The 19,012-nt window shown below is 38.1% G+C and overlaps 2 protein-coding genes across 2 annotated transcripts in view; one reads left to right on the forward strand and one right to left on the reverse strand.

Moving 5' to 3' along the window:
• The window catches only part of LOC132396341 (leucine-rich repeat and immunoglobulin-like domain-containing nogo receptor-interacting protein 2), a 206,024-nt gene that overhangs the window by 97,009 nt on the left and 90,003 nt on the right, over positions 1-19,012 (reverse strand). The gene's annotated exons all lie outside the window — the stretch shown is intronic.
• LOC132396342 (uncharacterized) overlaps positions 1,053-19,012 on the forward strand; it is a 427,456-nt gene continuing 409,496 nt past the window's right edge. Inside the window, exon 1 of the mRNA XM_059973856.1 lies at positions 1,053-1,112. The gene's annotated coding sequence lies outside the window, so the exon portion shown is untranslated. The remainder of the gene's footprint in view (positions 1,113-19,012) is intronic.

Here is a 19,012-nt window from a genome sequence, read left to right on the forward strand (position 1 = left end):
GGTCAAACTCAGTCAAGCCGTTCTTGTTCCGAGATCTGCCTCACTGAGGTGTACCCTAAAGAAGCACAACAAGACATTACCAAGCGTAAAGTAACCGACGAAACGCTAGGCCAGTCAGTTTTCGTTCAAACCGAGGACGGAAACAAACTTGCACAATCAGCTCAAGATACCATTTCTTTAAAACCCAAAGACACCAAGGTCTTCAGAGATGAAGCAAATAATGGGGTTGCCCCATTGCCTATCAGAGAACCACGCCAGCGCTCACCAGATAACAAAGAGCAGGCAGTCAAACGGTTCACGTCCTTACGGAAAACCCAGAAAAGGAAACCTGAGATGCAGCAACGCACCCGATTGGCCCACGAGGTACTGTGCACCCTAATGGCAGAGGTCACAGCCATTATAAACGCACAATCATTCCTACCTGTGTCTTCTGACCCAGAAAACCCCTTTATACTTTCGCCATCAACGCTCCTTACACAGAAGGCAGGAGCACCTCCTCCACCAGGAGACTTCTCAGACAAGGATTTGTTCACAAAGCAATGGAGACAAGTCCAGGCTCTGGCAAATCAGTTCTGGCCTCGCTGGAGACAAAAATATCTACCTTTGTTGCAACAGAGACAAAAGTGGACAGAACCCCACAGGAATCTGGCCAACGGCCAGAATCACTGCTACATTCCCTAGCGGGGATGGACATGTCAGGAAGATCGAATTGAAGACTACCGACCAAGGCGATGTGAAAATTTACCAAGGGCCAGTTACAGAAGTTATTCTACTTCTACCCAATGACTGATTAAGAGACTAAGTTTGTACTCTGCTCATTGTGACCTTTCGAAGGTCAAGTGGGGAGTGTGCTGTCTTTACGACAGTTATTTAGTTTATAATATTTTCGCTTAGTAATTCATTCAATAGTATTTTCTAGTTAGAATTAGAAGTGTTTAAAGTGTATTCATTGCATGTAAAATATATCGGCATGCGATGACGTCACATCCGGTTTCGCCGCGTCTTGTGGGAAAACACCGGTTTGAAATTAGCGCGAGGGTGGGGGCTTTCCACGAGGCTCACCTGAGCAGAAGTTGTTTGCAGGCATGAGAAATCACAGTGAGAGCAACGCTGTAAGTTAATAGATAATCGATATATTGAACTAAGATGTTAATGCCGATCCTGTTAGAAGTAACGACGGTAGATAATGTTTATGCTTTCGTTAGTTAAAGAGTCGCGGATAGTTTGCATGGAAGTGTATTTAAAGTAGTCAATGGAGCAGGTAAACTCTCCCTGTATACTGCACCTTAGTGTAATGTAGTTATAGTCACCTTTGCAAGTATTTACACTTGAAATGTGATATTAAGGAAGGAACAAATACTGTATCAATCTTGTATTGTTTTATCAACAGTTTTCACCATATGTTAATGTGAAGAGTGAACAGTAAATGGTTAATCTTACTGCGATCTGGTTCTCATTGAATCTGGTTTATCTCGACGTTAAATTCGGCGTTCGTTACACGCGAAGGAGAACGTTACATTGGGTTTCGATTTTATCCTTTCAATATCACCCAATAAAAATAATATTGGATTATGTGGAAGTTGTGTTCCAATAATTTGTTCCAATAAAACTCTTAAATTTGTCCAAAAAGGTTGAATTTTAGAACAAGACCAAGTAGAATGTAAAAAAGTACCAATTTCTTGGTTACATCAGAAACACTGATCAGATAAATTTGGATTTAATTTATTTATTTTTTGTGGTGTAATATATAATTGATGTAAAAAATTATATTGCACTAATCTTAACCGGACATTTATTGTATTTGTCATACTATCAAGACATAGTCTTGACCAATTTGTTTCTTCAATTTTAATATTCAAGTCACTTTCCCATTTTTGTTTTGATTCCTTGTTTAATTGCCTGTTTTTGAATCAAGCTATACATACAAGAAATAAATTTATTAGTTTTTCCTTTTTGAATTAAAGTTTCTATTTCATTAGATTTCGGCAATAACATTGTTTGACCTAATTTTTCTCTTAAATAAGCCCTTAATTGGAAGTAACAAAAAAGAGTGTTGTTTGATACTTTATATCTATTCTTTAATTGATCAAATGACATTAATATACCTCCTTCAAAACAATCTCCTATATATCTAATCCCTTTTTGAAACCAATTATATAAAAGTTGATTATCCATTGTAAAAGGAATAAGTCTATTTTGAATTAAAGATCTCTTTGCTAATAAAGATTTCTTTGTCTCATCATCAACATTTATCTTATTCCGTAAGTCAATCAGATGTTTTAATATAGGAGATTCTTTCTTTTCCCGTATCCATTTAGATTCCCATTTATGTATAACATCTTCTGGTGTATTTTCTCCTATTTTATCAGTTCTATTCTAATCCATGCCGGTCTATCTCTCTCAAAAAAAGATGCAATAAATCTAAGTTGATTTGCTTTATAATAAGTCTTAAAATTTGGAAGTTGTAACCCTCCTAGATCAAATTTCCATGTCAGTTTTTCCAATGATATTCTTGACATCTTACCTTTCCAAAGAAACTTCCTCACATATTTATTTAACTCTTGAAAAAACTTCTGGAGTAATTGTATTGGTAGTGATTGAAATAAGTATTGTAGTCTAGGGAATATATTCATTTCTATGATATTTACTCTACCTACTAATGTTATTGGTAATATCATCAATTTATCAAGATCTTCTTGAATTTTTTTCAATAATAGTAAGTGATTTAATTTGTATAAGTTCTTTATATCATTATCAACTCATACCTAAATATTTTATACCACTTGCCGGCCAACCACATTGAGTTATTAATCGACATTGACTATAATCCCCTTTAGTAAGAGGTAAAATATCACTTTTATCCCAATTTATTTTGTAACCTGATATTTTCCCATATTCTTCTAATCTATAGGATAATTTACGCAACGAGTGCAATAAGTTTATTAAATAAAGCAGAACACCATCAGCAAATAAGTTAATCTTGTATCCTTCCTGATTAACTCTGAAACCTTAATATCTGGGTCCATTCTAATTAATTCAGCTAATGGTTCTATCGCCAACACAAATAAAGCAGGTGATAATGGACAACCTTGCCTAGTTGACCTTACTAACTGAAATGGTGTTGAAATTTCACCATTTGTCACTACTTTAGCTTTGGGATTAATATTTAATGTTTTAATCCATTTTATAAAAGATACCCCTAATCCATGTTTTTCCAATACCTTAAATAAAAAATCTCATTCCGATCTATTAAATGCTTTTTCTGCATCTAAAGCAACTGCCACACTCATTTCCTCCCTTTTTTGTGCCAAATGAATTATGCTAAGTAACCGAGTTACATTATCTGCTGATTGTCTATTTTTGATAAATCCTGTTTGATCCATATGTATTAATTTTGGTAAGTATTTAGATAATCTACTAGATAAAATTTTTGCTATTATTTTATAATCAGTGTTTAACAAAGAAATAGGTCTAGGTGATGTTGGCTTTAAAAGATCTCTATCTTTTTTTGGCAATACTATTAAAATAGCTGTCGAAAAAGATTCTGGAAGTTTATGCATTCTTTCCACTTGATAAAACTCCATAAAAGGAGGAATTAATAAATCTTTAAACTTTTTTATCAAATTCAGGCAGAAAACCATCTTCTCCTGGAGATTTATTACTTTGAAATGATCCTAGAGCTTCTTCAACCTCTTTTAATGTAAAAGGCATATCTAAGCCCTTCTGTATTTCCGTATTTAATTTTGGAGGAGTTATTTGTGATAAAAACCTTTCTATCTTGACATTATCATTTTGTGATTCTGATTTATACAATTCAGAATAAAAATTCTTGAAAGTTACATTACTTTCTAAAGGTTTAAAAGTCATGTTATTTACTCTTGTTTGAATTGCATTTATCGTTTTAGAAGTCTGGTCTGTTTTTAACTGCCATGCAAGGACCTTATGTGACCTTTCACCTAGTTCATAATATCTCTGTTTAGTTCTCATAATTGCTTTTTCTGTTCAGTATGTCTGAAGTGTATTATATTGTAACTTTTTATTAATAAGTTGTCTTCATTTTTCTTTTGTCATATATCTTTGAGATTCTTTTTCTAATTTTGTAATCTTTTTCCAATTGATCTATTTCTATCATATATTCCTTCTTAATTTTAGAAGTATAACTTATTATCTAACCTCTCAAATATGCCTTCATTGCTTCCCACAATATAAATTTATCATCAACTGAATGTGAATTTGTATCTAGAAAAAACTGAATCTGCTTTTTTCATAAAATCACAAAAATCTTGACGTTTTAGTAATATTGAATTAAATCTCCATCTATAAATTGATTCCTCTTTATCTATCATTATCATTGTCATTATCAAAGGAGAATGATCTGACAATATTCTCGCTTTATTTTCCATATTTTTCACTCTATCTTGCATATTCGTTGATAATAGGAAAAAATCTATCCTTGAATATGTTTTATGTCTATTTGAATAAAATGAATAATCTCTTGGGTTAATTCTTCTCCATATATCAATCAAATTTAAGTTTTTCATCAATGATAGAGTTAATTTTGCTACTTTTGATTTTGTGACAACCTTTGTTGATCTATCTAAAACTGGATCTAGACAAAAGTTAAAATCTCCACCTATTAATATTTTGTCATGTGCGTTAGCCAAATTCAAAAAGACCTCTTGTATAAATTTTACATCGTTTTCATTTGGTGCATAAATATTCATAAGAGTCCATAGTTCTGAATAAAATTGACAATGTATAATTACATATATCCTCGTCGAATCAATTAATACATTCTGTATTTTAATTGCTAAATTTTTATTAACCAAAATTGCAACTCCTCTCGCCTTTGAATTAAATGAAGCTGCAATAACATTTCCAACCCAGTCTCTTTTTAATTTCTGATGTTCTATGTCTGTTAAATGTGTTTCTTGTAAAAAAGCTATATCTGTTTTCATTTTTTTAATGTATGTTAAAATTCTTTTTCTTTTCACTGGTCCATTAAGCCCATTAACATTAAAGCTTAAAAAATTCAGTAAATTAGTCATTATTTTCAATTATGTTACTCCAAACTATAATAATACCTAATCTTTCAACTTTCATGGTATCTTGGGAAATCTTTCTAAAATTCTCCATGTTGCTATGTGTGTCCCCACCGATCATCCAGTCAGAAAGATAGAAGAAAAATAGAGTATAAAGGAAAAAACAAAATACCCCCTACTAATGTTGTGAAAAAAAAGAACACAACATTACCCCCCTCTGTTGTACGGGGTCATGGCAATCGCCATGATTACACACGTGAATACCGTAGTAATCGATCCAAAGCTCCCCAGCCCCCCTGCAACATAAAAAGTATATACATAAGAAGAAAAGAATACTATTCTCAATTAGTATTTCTGAAATTTTGCTCTTCTCCCCTATGTCATCCTGAAATGTCCATCACTTCCATTCACTGTCTCTGTCTTCATCTTTAATCCATTACACTTGGATATCTCTATGTGTAATTAGTAAGTAGTTGGAAGTTCTTGTGCGAACTCTTCCGCTTCTCGATAATTGGTAAAAAAATCTTTTTTTTCCCTCCTCCAAAAAATTTATCAGTGTTGCTGGGTGACGCATTATAAACTTATAACCCTTTTCCCATAAAACTTTTCTCGCTGGGTTAAATTCCTTCTTTCTCTTCAAAAGGTTATAACTTATATCAGGATAGAAAAGAACTGCCTTCCTTGCTATCATCAATGGCCCGTTTCTCTTTTTGGCACATTGGGCAGCCGCCTTCAGGATCTTTTCTTTATCTTGGTATCTTAAGCATTTTATCAAAATTGATCATGGATTTTGGTCAGCTTGAGGTCTTGACCTTAAGGCTCTACGAGCCCTTTCAATTTCAATTAGAGTTTCTCCTTCCATTTCCAATATTTTCGGGATCTATCTTTGAAAAAAAATTATTGGATCTTCTCCTGCTATATCTTCTTTAAGTCCAACAATTTTAATATTGTTTCGTCTACTAAAATTTTCAAGCTTATCAATTTTTTCCAACATTTGTTTTTTTTCTGATGTCCAGGCAGTAATATCATCTTCCATTTTATTCATTTTTTCAACCATGTCTTCCATTGTAGCTTCCAAATCTATAATTCTGTTTTCCATTTTTTCCTGTCTTTTTGTCATTTTCTCAAACATAATCTCCATATTTATCATTTTTGATTACTTTTAATGCATTTAATTTTTCTAATTTACACATTATTTGCATCAAAGTCTTTTCTATATTTCCAGAAAAACTTTTACCTCCATCTTCGTCTGATTTATCCAGAGAATCTGAATCTACCTCAGATTCACTTTCACTTCCGGTTTCAATCATAACTGGGATTTGTAGTTCAGGTTGCTCTCGTTTGCGCATGCTCCTTCCTTCAAGTTTGCGCAGTTCTCGTTGGTCTTTTTCTTTAGAAATTGTTGATGTTGCCGCAGTTTCCTGTTCTGTATCGCCGGTGGTAAAATGTACCTGAACCTGCAGTTCTTTGGCAGAAGTGGGCCTTGATTCTGTTCCAAGTTGCGTTGTCTTCATGGTAGTAGTTTTCTTCATCTTCTGTTTGTGAGGCACAACTTGAAACAATCCGGAGTAGTTTATAAGTAACTTTTAGAAATTATTGACTAACTTTTCTTCACTTAAACATTAATTTACTGATTTTTTTACGGGAGAGCTGGGTTCCAGTGTCTCGATCCTACCTCATCACGTGACGTCCCTGGCACCACTGTTGATGGCCAAATCAAAGATGGTGATAAATCAGCATTTAGGAGGGAGATGGAAAATCCGGCTGAGTGGTGTCTCAACAACTTGTCACTCAATGTCAGCAAGATCAAGGAGCCGATTATTGACTTCATCTGGAGAAAAACAGGAGGCGCATGAGCCAATCCTCATCAGGGATCAGAGGTGGAGAGGGTCAGCAACTTTGAATTCCTTCGTGTTGTAATTTCAGAAGACGTGTCACAGGCTCAATACATAAATGCAATTATGAAGAAAGCACAGCAGTGACTCTACTTCCTTAGTAGTTTACAAAGATTTCTCATGACTTCTAAGACTTTAACAAACTTCTAGAGATGCTGTGGAGAGCTTATTGACTGGTTGCATCACAGTCTAGTATGGAAAAACCAATGGCCTTGAATGGAAAACCCTACAAAAAGTCGTGGAATATCCAACCTATCATGGGTAAAGCCATCCCCAATATTGAGCACCTCTAAATGGAGTGCTACCACAGGAAATCAGCATCTAACATCAAGGACCCCCCCCCCCCCCCACCACCACCACCACACAGGCTATGCACTCTTCTTGCTGCTGCCTTCAGGAAGAAGGTAAAGGGAGCCCCAGGATCCATGCAACCAGGTTCCAGAACAATTATTACTCCTCAGCCTTCAAAGTCCTGAACCAGAGAGGATAACCTGACTTGCTTCTTCTCTGAACTGTTCCTGCAACCGATGGAGGATTCTTTCAAGGATTCTTTATCTCATGTTCTTGATATTTATTGTTTTACTTTTCTTTTGTATTTGCATGGTTTGATGTCCTTTACATAATGATTGTTAGTCCATCCTTTGAGATCTTTCATTGACACTATTGTGTTTCTTGGAGTTACTGAGTATACCCGCAAGATAACAAATCTTGGAGTTGTATGTAGTGATGTGTATGTGCTTTGATAATACAATTAGATAATAGACAATAAACAATAGACAATAGGTGCAGAAGTAGACCATTCGGCCCCTCGAGTCTGCACCGCCATTCTGAGATCATGGCTGATCATTCACTATCAATACCCAGTCCCTGCCTTGTCCCCATATCCCTTGATTCCCCTATCCATCAGATATCTATCCAGCTCCTTCTTGAAAGCATCCAGAGAATTGGCCTCCACCATCTTCCGAGGCAGTGCATTCCACACCTCCACAACTCTCTGGGAGAAGAAGCTCTTCCTCAACTCTGTTTTAAATAACTGACCTCTTATTCTCAATCCATGCCCTCTGGTACTGGACTCTCCCAACATCTGGAACATATTTCCTGCCTCAATCCTATCAAATCCTTTAATTATCTTAAACGTTTCAATCAGATCCCCTCTCAATCTCCTCAATTCCAGCGTGTACAAGCCCAATCTCTCCAATCTCTCTGCGTAAGACAGCCCTGCCATCCCAGGAATCAACCTAGTGAATCTACGCTGCACTTCCTCAATTGCCAGAATGTCCTTCCTTAAACCTGGAGGCCAAAACTGTACACAATATTCCAGGTGTGGTCTCACCAGGGCCCTGTACAAATGCAAAAGAACATCCTTGCTCTTGTATTCAATTCCCCTTGTAACAAAGGCCAACATTCCATTTGCCCTCTTCACTGCCTGTTGCACTTGCTCATTCACCTTCATTGACTGGTGAACTAGGACTCCTAGGTCTCTTTGCATTTCTCCCTTACCTAACTCTACACCGTTCAGACAATACTCTGCCCTCTTGTTCCTGCTTCCAAAGTGGATAACTTCACATTTATTCACATTGAATGACATCTGCCAAGTATCTGCCCACTCACTCAGCCTATCCAAGTCTCCCTGTATTCTCCTAACGTCCTCTTCGCATGTCACACTGCCACCCAGTTTAGTATCGTCAGCAAACTTGCTGATATAGTTTTCAATGCCCTCATCTAAATCATTGACATAAATCGTAAAGAGCTGTGGTCCCAATACAGAGCCCTCTGGTACCCCACTAGTCACATCCAGCCAGTCTGAGAAACACCCATTCACTGCTACCCTTTGCTTTCTATCTGCCAACCAGTTTTCTATCCATGTTGAAACCCTGCCCCCAATGCCATGAGCTCTGATTTTACTCACCAATCTCCTATGTGGCACCTTATCGAATGCCTTCTGAAAATCTAGGTACACAACATCTACTGGCTTACCCTCATCTAACATCCTTGTTACACCCTCAAAAAACTCCAACAGATTATTCAAGCATGATTTGCCCTTGGTAAATCCATGCTGGCTCGGCCTAATCCTATTTCTGCCATCAAGATGTGCCACTATTTCGTCCTTAATAATGGACTCAAGCATCTTCCCCACGACTGACGTTAGGCTAACAGGGCGATAGTTCTCCGTTTTCTCCTTCCCTCCCTTCTTGAAAAGTGGGACAGCATTAGCCACTCTCCAATCTTCAGGAACTGATCCTGAATCTAAGGAATATTGGAAAATGATTACCAATGCATCCCCAATTTCCTGAGCCACCTCTTTTAGAATAATAAAATTGAACTTCTGAACTGTATGAGATGCCGTTGTCCTGTTCTGAGCTTCTCCTTAGGTTAGCATGATAGATGCATGGGGGGCCCAGAAGGTCAGCAGAACAGATTCAGTGATATATGGCTGCATTCAATTTATCATTTTGTTTTATTGTTAAGGATCCCACCCATTATTCCAGCTTCCACTTTGACTTCTACCATCTTACAGGAAACTCTGATGCATAAAAACAAGAAGGGTCAGGATGGGGTACTGTATCATCCCTCAGGTCTTTAGGCTTCTGAACTACCTGCTGCATCACATTCAAAGTATCACTGGTTAATCTGTTCTGTTCTTCACAATATTTAATTTATGCACTTTAGTTCAGAATCAGAATCAGGTTTATTAACACCAGCATGAGACGTGAAATTTGTTAACTTACCAGCAGCAGTTCAATGCAATACATAATATAGTAGAGAAAAATAAATAAATGAAATTTTTAAAAATAATCAATAAACAAGTACATCAATTACATATATTGAATAGATTTAAAAAATGCAAAAATAGAAATACTGTACATTTAAAAAAAAGTGAGGTAGTGTCCAAAGATTCAATGTAAATTTAGGAACCGGATAGCAGAGGGGAAGAAGCTGTTCCTGAATCACTGAGTGTGTGCCTTCAGGCTTTTGTACCTCCTAACTGATGGTAAGAGTGAGAAAAGGGCATGCCCTGGGTGCTCGATGTCCTTAATAATGAACACTGCCTTTCTGAGACACTGCTCCTAAAAATGTCCAGGGTACTTTGAGGCTAGTATCCAGGATAGGGATGACTAGATTTACAACCTCCTGCAGCTTCTTTCAGTCCTTTGCAGTAGCCCCTCAATATCAGACAGTGATGCAGCCTGTCAGAATGCTACAACTACAACTACAGAAGTTTTTGAGTGTATTTGTTGGCATGCCAAATCTCTTCAAACTCCTAATAAAGTATAGCCACTGTCTTGCCTTCTTTATAACTACATCAATATGTTGGGACCAGGTTAGATCCTCAGAGATCTTGACACCAAGGAACTTAAAACTACTCACTCTCTCCACTTCTGATCCCTCTATGAGGATTGTTAAGTGTTCCTTTGTCTTACCCTTCCCGAAGTCCACAAACAGCTCTTTCATCTTACTGATGTTGAGTGCCAGGTTTTTGTTGCGGCACCGCTCCACTAGTTGGCATATCTCACTCCTGTACGCCCTCTCATCACTGCCTGAGATTCTACCAACAATGGTTGTATCATCAGCAAATTTATAGATGGTACTTGAGCTATGCCTAGCCACACAGTCATGTTTATACAGAGAGTAGAGCAGTGGTCTAAGCACACACACCTAAGGTGCACCAGTGTTGATCGTCAGCGAGGAGGAGATGTTATCACCAATCCGCACAGATTATGGTCTTCCGGTTAGGAAGTCGAGGATCCAATTGCAGAGGGAGGTACAGTGGCTCAGATTCTGCAACTTCTGAATCTGGTTTGTGGAAATAATGATATTAAATGCTGAGCTACAGTCAATGAACAGCAACCGGACATAAGTGTTTGTGTTATCCAGGTGGTCTAAAGCTGTGTGATGAGCCATTGAGATTGCATCTGCTGTTGACCTATTGTGGCAATAGGCAAATTACAATGGGTCCAGGTCCTTGCTGAGGCAGGAGTTCAGTCTAGTCATGACCAACCTCTCAATGCATTTAATCATTGTCAATGTCAGTGCGGCTGGGCAATAGTCATTAAGGCAGCCCACATTATTCTTCTTAGGCACTAGTAAAATTGTTGCCTTTTTGAAGCAAGTGGGACCTTCTGCCCATAGCAGTGAGAGGTTGAAAATGTCCTTCAATACTCCCGCTAGTTTGTTAATTTATGCATAATTCATCTGTAGATTTTATCCATACATTCACAAATTCTTGTGTGTTATGTATACTATTGTGCTTTACATCCTGGTTCAGAGAAACATTGTCTCATTTGACGGTATACATGTATATCATAAAATAGCAATAAACTTGACGGTTGAATTTTACAGTATTTGAAGGCATATCAACAGACCAATCAGTTTCGAATGAACTATATTTTTTAAAGACAAAAGCAAATCCTGCTTTGCAAAGTAAAGCTTGCTCCTGGCATGGACAGAAGTCCAAAAGAAGCCATTCAATCCATTGGGCCTATGCCTGTTATTTTTAAAAACTACAAGTTAATTCCATTCCTCAGCTGTCTTCCTTTGGCACAATTTCTTTCTGCTGAAAGCTTAAGTTCAACTTCCTTCTGTATGTTGCTGTTGAATCTGCTTCTACCTCTCTCTCAGACACTTTGTTCAAGATCATAGCAACTCAATGGATTACAAAAAAATCCTCCTCTGAGTTTAATAGCAATGACAAATTAGACACCTCTTGTTACTTCCTGCAACTAGGAATAATCTTTTCCAAGACCATCTATTAAGATTTCTCATACCAATTTTCATTGTATTTAGATGAGATGCCAAAAGAAGACTCCATAGATTCTCCAAGTTGAGCGCAACATCTGTCACAATGCTAATTTGAAAAAGAGTTGAGTGTCTTCTTTTGTATCACTATTGGTTCATCAACCAACAATGGATATTTATGGAACAAATTGTGTGTTGTGTTTCTAACATCACAATTGTGAATATCCAACAGAAGTGCCCAATTTGTTTTAGAGGATGGTGAGACAGAGTAAGATTCTCAAAGCTTCCATATAAATGCAAATTTCTGTCACTCCCCTTCCCTGAAGATCAACTCCATTTTCACCAGTATCCAAAAGCAACTGGTATAACAAACAGGACTTGTCTTGAATTGCAATTCACCAGTCTACATTGCACTATCTCTAATGTTCTGATATCATGCAATACTCTTCAACAGGGATGCTCAAAGCTGACCGTAATAAGTTCCAGCAGTAACTTACAAATGCTACCAGGAAGTTACCACCATGCCCTTGCCTGTGCATTGATGTATCTGTTGAGAAAGCAAAGGCCCTGAATCTTTTAGTCACTGATAATGAAGTGAAGGGACAGGACAAATGATATGTGTCACAAACATGAGAAAATCTGCAGATGTTGTTTCAAGCCGAGACCTTTCATCGGGACGGCAGAAAAAAAGATGAGATGCCAAAGTAAGAAAGTGGGGGAAAGCAGAGGAAGAAATTTAAGGTAGTAGGTGATAGGTGAAACCGAGAGATGGGGGAAGAGTGAAATAAAGAGCTGGGAAGTTCATTGGTGAAAGAGATAAAGGGCTGGAGAAGGGGGAACCTGATAGATGAGGACAGAAAACCATGGAAGAAAGGGAATGGGGAGGAGCACCAGAGGGAGGTGACAGCCAGGTAAGGTGATAAGGTGAGAAAGGGAAATAGGAATGGAAAATGCTGAAGGGGGAGGACTATTACTGGAAGTTTGAGAAAGCGACGTACATGCCATCAGGTTGGAGGCTACCTAGATGGAACATAAGGTGTTGCCCCTCCAACCTGAGTGTGGCCTCATTGTGGCAGTAGAGGAGGCCATTGACTGACAAGTCAGAATGGAAATGGGAAGTCAAATAAAAATGGGTGGCCACTGGGAGATCTGTTTTTTTTTCTGTTGGAAAGAGCATAAGTGCTCAGTGAAACAGTCTCCCAATCTATGTTGAGTCTTACTGATATACAAGAGCCCATATTGGGAACATCAGCTACAGTAGTTGACTCCAAAAGACTCACAGGTGAAGTGTTGCCTCACCTGGAAGGACTGTTTGGGGTCCTGAATGGTACTGAGGGAGATGGTGTAGGGCAGATGTAGCACTTGTTCCACTATCAAGGATAAGTGTCAGGAGGGAGATCACTGGGGAGGAACAAATGGATAAGGGAGTCGCACAGACAGTGATCCCTGCAGAAAGAGGAAAATGGGGGAGAGGAAACGATGTGTGCTTGATGGTGGGATCCTGTTGGAGATGGTTCGAGTTACGGAGAATTATGTGCTGGACGTGAAGGCTTGGGCGGAGTGGTAGGTGAGAACAAGTGGAACCCTATCCCTGGTGGGTTGGTAGATGGATGGGGTGAGGGGAGATGTGTGCAAAAATGGTGAGGTATAGGTGAGGGCAGCATTGGTGGTGGACAAAGAGAAGCCTTTGAAGGAGGACACCTTCTCAGATCTGGAATGAAAAGCCTCATCCAGAGAGTAGATGCAATGGAGATAGAACAATTGAGAGAAGGGGATAGCATTTTTACAAGTAACATGGTGGGAAGTGACATAGTCCAGGTAGCTGTATGAATCAATGGGTTTATAATAGACACCAGTAGATAAGCTGTTTCCAAAGAGATCGAGAAAGAGGAGAGAGGTGTTGTAAATGGACCAGGATAAGTTAAGGGTAGGGTGAAAGCAGGAAGCAAAGTTGATGAACTCCTGATGGCCTCCCATTTTAATTCTACTTCTTATTCCAATTTGGATATCTCAGTCAATAGCCATCAACCTGATGGTATGAGAATCGATTCCTTGAACTTCTGCTAATTTCCCCACCCCTCACTTCATCATTCCCCATTCCTATTTCATCTCTCAATTTATCTCCTTACCTGCCCTTTAGTGCTCCTCCCACTTCCCTTTCTATCAGATTCCCCTTCTCCGGCTTTTTATCTCTTTCACCAATCAACTTCCCAGCTCTTTACTTCACCCCTCCCCCTCTCCTGGATTCACCAATCACCTACCATTTGTACATCTTCATCCCTCTCCCCAACTTCTTAGACTGACTTCTTATCTTTTGTCTCCAGTCCTAATGAAGGGCCTCAGCCCAAATCATCAACTGTTTTCCATAAATGCTGCCTGGCCTGCTGATCTTCTCCAGCATTTGTGTGTGTTGCTTGGATCTCCAGAAATGTACCAACTCCTGTCTGTGTATACAGATTGAAAAGATCAATGGCCCTGATACAAACACTCAGGAAATATACTTTAAAGATATAACATGTACATCTCCCTATACAATAAGCATCACTGAAGTAAAGGTTCTTTTTTCTGCATAGCTTCTACTTTCCAATGATCCCAAATCTTAAGTCTCCAAAACAATCAGACAAAATATGAAAACTTACTGAATTGTCTATCCAAGACACAAAGTTTTGATACATAAGATATCAACAACTGAAGAATCTTGAAAACACCAATGTCTTTCTTCTCTCTGTATTATTTACCATTATTAAGTATCCAAATAACTTATTGCTAAAGTTGTAATTGATGCAACATTAACGGTTTCATTTAATTAATTTATTTATTGAGATACAGTGCAGAGTAGCCCCTTCTGACCCTTCAAGCTGTGTTGCCCAGTACTCCCCTGGATTTAATTCTAGCTTAATCATGGAACAATATACAATGACCAATTAACCTCCCAACACACACGCCTTTGCACAGTGGGTCACAGAGTGAACAAACAAACTCCTTACAGACAGTGGTGTGAACTAATCACTGGTACTGAATTGCATTGTGCTAACCACTACACTATTGTGCTGCCACATTCTTGGAAATGGTTTTTTCTAGGAACTCTCTTTTACCAAATTTGTTGACAAAATCTTCCAATTTCATTCATTAGCCTTGTTAATTGTATTGTTACATCTTCTAGTTGCTACAGTAAACTCTTCCTTTACAAGAATAAAACAGTTCTGCCAATCTCACCTGTGATTCCACGATATGAAAGTTATTCAACAGGTTACCATTTGCCAATAAAAGGAAGCACAAATGAGATTCATACTATTCGAAGCAACATAAAGCATAAAAAGCAGAGCTATCCTCTGTGCGTGGTATGTTTGTCGGAAGGCTATGTTCAACATTTGCTTATCATTACTCTAAAAGTGTTTTACCTTACCTTATAGCAACATCTCCAATCATTATGAAATTTATTTTGAAGGTTGTATCTATTTGAAAACTTCTGCATTGCTCCACTTTCCCTGAAAAAGCTACTTAAAATCTCTCTCTCTGAACAAGCTTATTGCCACCTGTGTTAACACCTCTTTGTATTCTTCTGTCAAACCTCTTTTGATTTTTACCTGACACTTGTGATGGAGGAAGTATAACAGATGTTCACCAGATTAATTTCTGCAATATGGGAATTGTCCTAAAAGGAGAGATTAAGCAGACAAATCGTATACTCATAAAACATAGAACATAGAAATCTATAGCACATTCCAGGGTCTTCAGCCCACAATGTTATGCTGACCATGTAACCTACTCTAGAAGCTGCCTAGAATTTCCCTACTGCATAGCCCTCTATTTTTCTAAGCTCCATGTACGTATCTAAGAAGCTCTCAAAAGACCCTATTGTATCTGCCTCTACCACCTTCGCTGGCAGTGCATTCCACACATCCACCATTCTCTGTGAAAAATTTACCTCTGACATGTACCTACTTCCAAGCACCTTAAAACTATGCCCCCTTGCATTAGCTATTTCAGCCCTGGGAATAAGCCTCTTGTTATCCACACGCTGAATGCCTCTCATCATTTTATACACCTTTATCAGGTCACTTCTCATCCTCCTTCGCTCCAATGAGAAAAGGCCAAGTTCACTCAATTTAGTCTCATAGGCATGCTCTCCAATCCAGGCAACATACTTGTAGATCTTCTCTGCACTCTTTCTGTAGCATCCACATCCTTCCTGTAATGAGGTGACCAGAACTGAACACAGTACTCCAAGTAGGGTCTAAATAAGTTCTTATATAGCTGTAATATTACTTCATGGCTCTTGAATTCAATCCCATAGTTGATGAAGGCCAACACACCACATGTCATCTTAACCACACCGTCAACCTGCCCAGCAGCTTTGAGTGTCCTATAGACATGGACCCCAAGATTTTGTTGATCCTCTACACTCCCAAGAATCTTACCATTAATTTTATATTCTGTCTTCAAATTTGATTAACTGAAATGAACCGCTTCACGCTTATCTGGGTTGAACTCCATCTGTTACTCCTCAGCCCAGTGCTGCATCCTATCGCTGTCCCACTGTAACCTCTGACAACCCTCAAGACTATCCATAACACCCCAAACTTTTGTATCATCAGCAAACTCACTAACCCACCCTTCTACTTTCTCATCCAGGACATTTATAAATATCACAAAGAGGAAAGATTCTAGAACAGATCCTGCAGAGCACCAGTGGTCACCGTCCTCCATGCAGAATATGAATCATGCACGATCATGCATTAATCCTTTCAATTTTAATTTTATGTATCACAAAGTTTGACTAATTCATCTATAATATTCCATTAAAAAAGTGACAACTGATGAATGACTGCAAGTAATAATGTTGATGTATGGTCAAGCCACATCTGGATCCACAAAGTAAGGTCTCCTTGGATCCCATGCCTCTCCTGAGATTAGAAAAATTGGAAGAGAATTAATTGAAAACTCTTTGAGAATCTTAACGTGAGTGATACAGTAATGTGTACAGAATGAAAGGTCTCAAAACAAGGGTTTGGGCACTCCGGAGACAGATACAGTAAGAAGACATTTTTCACCCAATGAGAGTGAGTCTTTGGAATTCTTTTCCCAAAAAGCTCTATGGAGGTTACGTTGCCGAGTATATTTGAGGTCTAGAGAGCAATATTTTTCTAACTATTAAGGGTATCAAGGGTTGTGAGGTTAGTTCAGCAAAACAATGCTGAGGTATAAGAATAATCATCACATTAAATGTTAGAGCAGGCACATTAGGGCCGATTCCTTCTTCTATTTCATTGGTTCTTCCCCTAAACTGACCACTTGACAGTGCTTAATCCTTTGAGATATTTAGTTTAATGCGGGAAACACACCCTTAGTCCCTTCGTAAAATGCACTTGCAGTTTCCAATGGAACCAATATGAGGTGTATTGGAATGCAAACTGATCAATAGAAATAACTTATAGTTCTAGAGAAACTAGGAGAACAAGTCAACACTAAATTTATTTTTAAAAATTGTGCAACATTTGAAATGGTGAATCAGTCTATCATTATTAACAAGGAATCAATTAATCGTTTTACTCTACCTTTCCTCATATTTCTGCAATATTCTCTTTAAATACTGAAACAATTTCAGGAGAGTCTGCCCAGGTTTCTAATTGGTAAATCACATCCATCAGAATTACTTTAAGATCTTAATAAGATAAAAATGTGATGGAAATATGTGAGCTTTTAAAGTTTTTTTTGGAAGTCCAAGCAAGAAGTCGTCATTAAAAAATAAAGTAGCTGAAACTGTTTACAATTTTTGGCTTAGAAATACAGTTGGTTAGAGGCAGAAGAGAAAGGAAAGGATGTGCATTCAACTTGGCAGAATGTAACTGAGAGCTCAGCATTTCCAAATCAAACATTATCTCATTGACTTCATGGAGGGGAATAACATACAGTACATGGCTTATTCCCATTTCTTCATCTCCATGCTTATATTAGAATTAATAATTGCCTTCACTTTCCATTCACTTGTAGTTTATTCCAGTTTTGAATAGTTCACTGATGAAATATATTCTCCACATGACTCTTCTGGCTCTTTTACCAATTAACTTAAGTCTGTATCATGTATTTGCCAACCGCCCTTCTCGTGGAATCAAGGGCATGTGCACTTCGACTTCAGTTCAGTCGGATTTAATAGATTTAGCCACTTTGTATAATGAGAAAAGTCTAAATGCATTAATCCTTTCAATTTTAATTTAATGTATCACAAAGTTTGACTAATTCATCTATAATTTTCCATTTAAAAAAGTGACAACTGATGAATGACTGCAAGCAATAATTTTGATGTTTGATTCTTCTTTTTTCAATCTGCTATAAAGCCCTTACCTTCTGATAGGGTCTGGTGTCACAGGACCCTCTTGTTACCAATTCCTTTAGTGAACCAACTACGCATAATGTGAGTTCTTGACACAAAGCCAACAAGCAATTCAGCTCTGGTGAGTAGTACATGAGCCGGAATTTGTCAAGATCTGATTTCCATCGGGCTGGATATCTGACCATTAACCAGCAGAAGGAAGCCTTCATCTGATTATTTCTCTTTTATCATGCTCAGGAATCAGAGCCAATGGTAATGATGCCCAAAGTTGCATTTCTGGAATGGAGTTGATTGGGGAATTTTCATATAAATCAGGCTTGAAAACCTTGGCACTGTTTTCCTCACACTGAGAGTATACATATAATTTATATGTTTCTATCCTTCACTCATTACATATGTAAATCACGGTTCGGTTAGCGTGTTGATGTAGGGAAAGACAGCCCTTGGCCTAGCTGAACTTAAGAAATCTTGTTTGGGTGGATGCTGCACTATGTGTTACCTGTTACAATCAGTGCTACGAACTAACAAATTCTTAATTTGACTATAATGGTTAGTAAAGAAACAAAAAAAAGAAAAGGTCCCATTCTCGTGAAGCAGTCGAATGCATAACGTTGGAGCTCATGGTTCAGTCCTCTAGTTTCCCGTCGACCACCTCCTAGCGTAGCCGAACCTCGGACCCTTGCTCCAAGATCAGTCTGTCTGGCAGTCTACCAACACTGTCCATCATGTCTGCTCTCCTCATCTCTCCCTGGCAAAAGACCGCAAAATCCCTGCTCCCAGTCTCACAAGAAAGAACAACATCCCTCTTATTGGATAGGTCCACATTCCAAAGCCCCATTATCTCTAGTCATAACCCAAACATTGCTGCTATAGAGAAACCATTACATTAGCAGTGAAGCCTTACAGTGTGTTACATATATTTCTAGGTACATTACCCTACTTGTATTGGAGAAGAGGCTGTAGTCACTTTCTTCTGTTCTTTAATAAAAGGATTGACAACAGTA

The sequence above is a fragment of the Hypanus sabinus genome, chromosome 7 (assembly GCF_030144855.1).
Source record: "Hypanus sabinus isolate sHypSab1 chromosome 7, sHypSab1.hap1, whole genome shotgun sequence".
In the NCBI taxonomy this organism is placed as follows: domain Eukaryota; kingdom Metazoa; phylum Chordata; class Chondrichthyes; order Myliobatiformes; family Dasyatidae; genus Hypanus; species Hypanus sabinus.